The sequence below is a fragment of the Ascaphus truei genome, chromosome 1 (assembly GCF_040206685.1).
Source record: "Ascaphus truei isolate aAscTru1 chromosome 1, aAscTru1.hap1, whole genome shotgun sequence".
NCBI classification, from domain to species: Eukaryota; Metazoa; Chordata; class Amphibia; order Anura; family Ascaphidae; genus Ascaphus; species Ascaphus truei.
Genome location: NC_134483.1, coordinates 455,322,070 through 455,328,778, shown reverse-complemented (window position 1 = coordinate 455,328,778; position 6,709 = coordinate 455,322,070).

Below are 6,709 nucleotides of genomic sequence, written 5' to 3'. Positions count from 1 at the left end.
AATACAAGGAGACATGAAAAAAAAGCGATGAAAGCATGGGTGCTACAGGCAGGAAACCTAGTCCAGGTACTGGCATAAAGAGCAAATGGGGGAAGCCGTGCACACCAAAAAAAAAGAAAGAGATTAATGCAAAGAAGTCATTTACTGAATAAAATAGTCACATAGATCCAACGTTTCGGTGCTAACCACCTTCACCTTCAGCCCTGCTGAAGGTGGTTAGCACCGAAACATTGGATCTCTGTAGGGTTGAAGCAGGGGAACTCCAGAGCAGGGATAGGTCTCTTTGCGATCACAGATTTTTTATAAATCATAAGGTACACAGCACTGGACACAGGGCCGACGAGAGGTAGGGGAAGCCGGGACAAATTACTGGGTCCCGCGTGGTCCGGAAGGGGACCTGACTATGTTGCATTTGTTTTTGTCTTTCTCGGTAGTATAATTATTCGAGGGACGGGCTATAAAGAAGCCTGATCCCAAATATTACAAGTAGTGCCCCATACTTTTCATGTTGAAGCGTTAGTAAGGTATCCATCGCTGTTATCAGTGGATATTAAGGGTTCTACTGTATATGTGCATTGTGGTTATGTGTACTGTACCATCATGACGTATAACCGGAATTATTATCTTGCAGGTTCCAGACAGATGGTGCATCAAATTTTGTTCCAGTGGGGACCATGGAATTTCACCCAGGGGAGAGTATAACAGGGTATGTCTATTCTGCCTGTCTGTCCCCCTGTTATGAAAGTTCCTTCTAGCTGCAGGCTGTGACATGTTAATTATGTGGGCTTGTGACCCACCCCACTACATGATCCTCTCTGATGGACAGAAGATTGGTGGTAACTCATGGCCTGTGTAAGCCTATCAGGGATAGGTATAGACCAGGCCTGCACAAATCCAGTCCTCGAGGGCCGCAAACAGGCCAGGTTTTCAGGATATCCCTACTTCAGCACAGCTGGCTCAATTAGTGGCTCACTATGATTGAGCCACTAATTGAGCCAGCTGTGCTGATTTAGGGATATCCTGAAAACCTGGCCTGTTTGCGGCCCTCGAGGACTGGAGTTGTGCAGGCCTGGTATAGACCATGAGCCCGCCCTTTTTGGTTCCTGATGAGGGGCAGTGCCAAATTTAGTAAGTCCTGGTCTGATGGAGGAGACCAGTAGGGCTATGAGTCTCTCCCATCAGGGATGAGTGTGCCCACCCCCAGCTCTTGAGCTGGGGAAACATCTGATTAGACAAGTAGATGCCCTGTACGATCTGGGCCAAACATCATCCAGAGGCTTGGAGCCTCTGAGACCCTGCACCGCTGTATGTGGAACATCTGCAGGATTGCCAGAATAAAGACCCTTGTTCATCATACTCCTGTCTAAATGTCAGTCCCTGGGCAGGAGGGAGGAAATGTGCCATATTGGGGACTGATCTCCGAACACTCTGGAGCCCACTACTGCTGGAGGCGCTAAGCACCATGAGAAGCTCAGAGGAAGAACCTAAGCCGGTCCTGATCTCCATATCACCGCAGATCAGATCAGCTCTCCTGACCCTAACAGGTACCCGCACCACACCCTAGGTGGCAGAAGCTGTGTATCTCCCACTGGGAGGGGGGGAGGGGAACCAGTGCTACATACAAAAACTATATATCTAGTGGCAGACCTCAGAAGTGGGAAATTTTGCAAGAAAACATTAGAAGTTCACTCCACTCCATGTCAAACACACGCTGGTCTGCTGAGAGTGTTAAACCCTTTACAAAAAAAATCTTCCTTTGATTAAGAAGGCAATCGAGGTAGTGTTGGAATTAAATCTAAATTCAGAAATTTGAACAGATCTAAATATATATATATATATATATATATATATATATATATATATATATATATATATATATATATATATATAGAATCATATATGATTCTATTCTATTCTTAAACTAGGCAAAGAGGTTAAAATTATTAAACAGAAAAAGTTTCTGCGAGACACAAGAGATTATGATGAGGGGAAGGAAAGAAATTGGAAACGAGATAAAAGCGTTTCAGCTATTGAAATGAGAAACCCCAGGGAACGAAAGGCGGTAAAAAATTAAACTCTAAACATAATCAGGAGTGGTCAAGGTTGGACCATAAGGGAGAGGAAAGGGAGTATACCCATAGAGAATATAGAGAGAGATCACCTGTACATAGATTAGATGATAGGGATCAAGTCTTTAGAGGCTACAGGGAAAGATCCCCTATTCATAGACCAAATGAGAGACCCAAAGAGCAAAATAGGGGTTCCACTCATTTTTTAGAGTACCGCCGGGATCACGAACCACTGAGAGAACAGTGGAGAGAAAAAGGAAATTCATCAATGAAACAAGGGATACTAGAGAGAAAACGGTCCAGAACAGACAATATAGAGGAAAGAGGGGGGGGGGGGGGGACGAAAGAGAAAAAAAAAGGCAAGATCCAGGAAAACATTGGTAGATAAAAAACTAATATTTTTAATCTCAGTTCATATAAACTAACACAGGCTGAAACCAAAGTTTTAGAGAAAGGCTTGAATTTTGCCCCAGTCCGTGGCCCAAACCTTTTTGAACTTTATGTTGATGTCCACAAATTTATCAGGAGATTGACATTAAAAAGTATTTCCTGAGAGACCCCGTCAATAGAATTTACAATACAGGGAGTCAGATCCCAAAAGATAAAGTGGACAATCCCCTAACGCCGTTTAAAAACAGAACAACCTTTTACCCTAGAGTCTTAAAAGGGAATTACATTGATACTTTTACAGATATGGTTATCAATGACCTTGAAATGGCAGGGAATGATTTTAAAGCCAAGAAGCAAAATTTGACAAAGGAGGAGAAGGATGCCGTGCAGTCGTTGACTGATAATAAAGACATTGTGATTAAATCAGCAGACAAGGGGGGGGGGGGGTCTGGTTGTGATGGATACAAGTTATTACAGAGAGCAATCTAATAGAATTCTAGGTGACCCACTAACCTATGAAAAACTTGTAGGTAATCCAACTGAGGTTTTCAGAAGGGAGTTAACCACTATTATGGAAAAAGGATTTGAGGATGAAATCATAACTAAAAGAGAACTTGATTTTCTGATAGTTAAAAATCCTAGAATACCGGTATTCTATTTCATTCCCAAACTCCATAAGAATCCAACCAGACCCCCCGGCCGTCCTATCATATCGGGGATAGGTTCACTCACGTCAAATTTGAGTAAGTTTTTAGATCATCTACTGCAAAAATATGTCCAGGAGACACCTTCCTACCTAAGAGATACTTCCCATGTTTTAAAATTAATTCAAGATATTAAATGGAACGAGCAATGTATTTGGGTCACATGTGACGTGGTGTCCCTTTACACCTCTATTCAACACATTGATGATTTGAAAGCTGTGCGATTAATACTTGAGGGAGATACAAATGTAGGGGATGATTTGAAAGCTTTTATACTGGGGGGGATTCACTATATCCTTACCCACAATTATTTCAACTATGACGGAGAATACTTTCTCCAGACATGCGGCACCGCGATGGGCACCAGGTTTGCACCAAGCTACGCTAACCTATTCATGGCCATGTGGGAGCGTGGCTATATATGGAATGATAACCCATATGGTGCAAACCTGGTGCTCTGGAAGAGATTTATCGATGATGTGCTGTGTGTCTGGAGAGGTACGGTGGAGGAACTGGAGCTATTTAAACTCTATTTGAATGATAACCCCTTTAACATAAAATTTACGTTCAGTAGCAATTGTCAAAGTATTAATTTCTTGGACCTGACCCTGTATGTGGAGAACAATTTGATACATACTAAAACGTACCACAAGGAGGTGGATGTGAATACGTATCTTTTGGCTTCGAGCCACCACCACCCTAAGTGGATACAGAATATCCCTCAGGGACAGGCCCTAAGAATAAAAAGGAATTGCTCCCAGGACAATATTTGTTTGGAACAGTTAAACTGTCTTAGAGATAAATTTATCGAGAGAGACTAAAATAGGGGAAAGGGTTAATAAAGCCCTGTGTGCTGTTAAAAATGTAGACAGGTCAACTCTTATTAATTCCTAAAAAGAGTACACCCACTGCACAAGGAGAATTTATCCCATTTATTACTAAGTTCAACAGCATGGCCCCAGAAATAAAGAAAATTATGAGAAAACATTGGGGGATTCTCTTGAGAGATCCGATACTGAGTACCCTTTTGCCTAAATATCCTCAAATTGTATATAAACGCGCCCAAAACCTGAAAAATAAAATATCGCCTAGTTGTCCTCTAAGTGGGTCTAAATATAAAAGTACAACATGGATATCTAATTTAAAAGGTTTTTATACATGTGGTAAATGTATTGGATGTTCTTTTAGTGTTAAAGGTAACAAATTTCAGTCAAATATAACTTGTAAAAGCTACGAGATAGACACATTTATTAATTGTAAAAGTAAGTATTGTGTGTATCTATTAGAGTGCCCCTGCGGCTTACAATACGTGGGGAGGACGGGGGAGGAATACTACAACGTAGATTGGCAGAACATGTTTATAATATACGAAAGGGGTTAGAGACACATAGTGTTTCTAATCATTTTAAAAATAAACACAACCAAAATTCAGAGGGACTGATCTGTAAAGGTATAGAGTGCCCAAAAGCAAACTGGAGAGGAGGTGACAGATTGAATTATTTATCCAAAAGGGAGACCTTTTGGATCTGTACCCTTAAAACCTTGTCACCCCGGGGCTTAAATATAGAATTTGACCTGGCGTCCTTTCTAGCAGATTGAAGGACGCCCTTCCCGGTCATACAGATTTATTTAGCATGCTTTTTTCATTCAGTAAGCTATGGTTCATCAATTGTACGTGCATTGGCTAGACATTAATTATTCTATTCTTAATATTATTTTGTTCAAGTAATGTGTGCTGAGTCTACTGCCACTTAATCCCAGGGTTAAATTCCCTAGTGGTAGAAACCAGGATGTTATAATTATGTGCAATTTTATTGATTAATTGTGTATTTATGTATTAATATGTGTATTTAATCCTTCGGGGTAATGTTACAAAGATGTGCTTAAGGTAATGCCATTTAATCGTAAAGTATGATGCCCTACTGGTAATATTCAGGCTGGTTAGTGGGGTGTACAGTGTATTTGGTAATTGTGTATTCAATTAACTGTATAGTACTCTCCAGGGTATATATACGTCAGTAGGTAGCAACTCCCCCTCACCACTGATGAAGTGACCACATTGAGTCACGAAACGCGTTTGGAGAGGGAGGAGTTGGAGCGGGCATGTCCGTCAGCAGCAGGGAGATCAGAGGGAATGCTTCAGCTACAGCGTGACGTCATCAAGTTGCGCTAAGAGAGGCGTCTGCCTCGTGGAGGCAGAAAGCAGAGACAGCACGCGAGTACTGGGTGCAACACTGCAAGCTACGACAGCATGAGAACCAGGACAGGGGAGCGATATCAGGGGCAGTGGATATTCAGAGTTCAGTGCAAATAGCCGCACGGCTATTCACAGTTGAGTGCAAATAGCCGCACGGCTATTCGCACTCAGTAGGAAATAAAATGGGAAAAAATAAACACCCCAGCCAGGAATCAAACCCGGGTCCACTCTGCTAATGGCCTGGAGCATAACCATTGAGCTATAAGACTTTCTGATGTTTTTGTAGTGAATAAAGACATAGAAACCTACTGACATTACAGTGTTCATAGCAGTTCGGCTATTCGCACTCAGTTAAGTTGAGTGCAAATAGCCGCACGGCTATTCGCACTCAGTAGGAAATAAAATGGAAAAAAAAAAAAGACAGAACACTCTCCTATTGACATTCTATAACCTCTGCATCTGTAATCAGCGCGGCTTTAGGCCGAGTCCCCAGTCAGCACTGTGACACGCGCCCGGCGGGGGGGGCGGCGCATGCACAGCGCTAGTCCGCGATCTGCGGTCTGAGGGGAGAGAGAATGTTTGTGACGGGAGGGGATGTGGCGGTAGGTTTGCGGGGGGCGTGGCCATGACGTCCCGCGGCTGGTTCGCCCTCATTGGCTGAACCGCCGGCGGGGCGTGGCCACGCCTCCGTCACAAATGCCAATCTCAAACTCTCAAATCCTGAGAGGGAGCGTGGCGTGCTGGCACACGAGCGCTGCGCCCTGCTCGGCCGTGCAATTTGTGGCTAGGGTGCACGCTCATCGGGGGCACAGAGCTGGTTCGCCCTCATTAGGTGAGCCGCTTACGTGACGCGCTTGGAGGCGGCAAATTCAATTTTGCTTGCTCTGCAAGCGTCTAAAGCCCCGATGCTCACCCTGGCCAGACATATAAGGCCTCGGCCAGGGTTCCTGCTAGTGTGCGGAGGCGCGCTGAGGCTCAGGGAAAGCGGGTGCTTTCCCTGCGCGCAGGGCAAGCGGGGGAAATGTAAAATTTCCCTAAGACCTACGCTTCCGCAAGCGCGCAGAAGCGTAGGCGAGCCCCTACTAAAGCCGCTCTCATTGCGGGCTATAGGGGGCTCAGTGCCGAGCGGAAGCGCGCCTCCACCCGCAAGCACTAAACATGTTGTTTCACGTGGGACCTGCATCGCGAGACAGGTGCTTTATGGCCGGTGTCAACTGCTCTGACCCCCCCCCATCGGGCCAGCATCAGCCCCACCCCCACAGCACACTGGTGCGCGCGTGAGCAGTGGCTTGATCCCTGCAGCGTGGCTGGCGGCAACTGCTGTGACCAGCCACCGGGGCCCCCCGCTG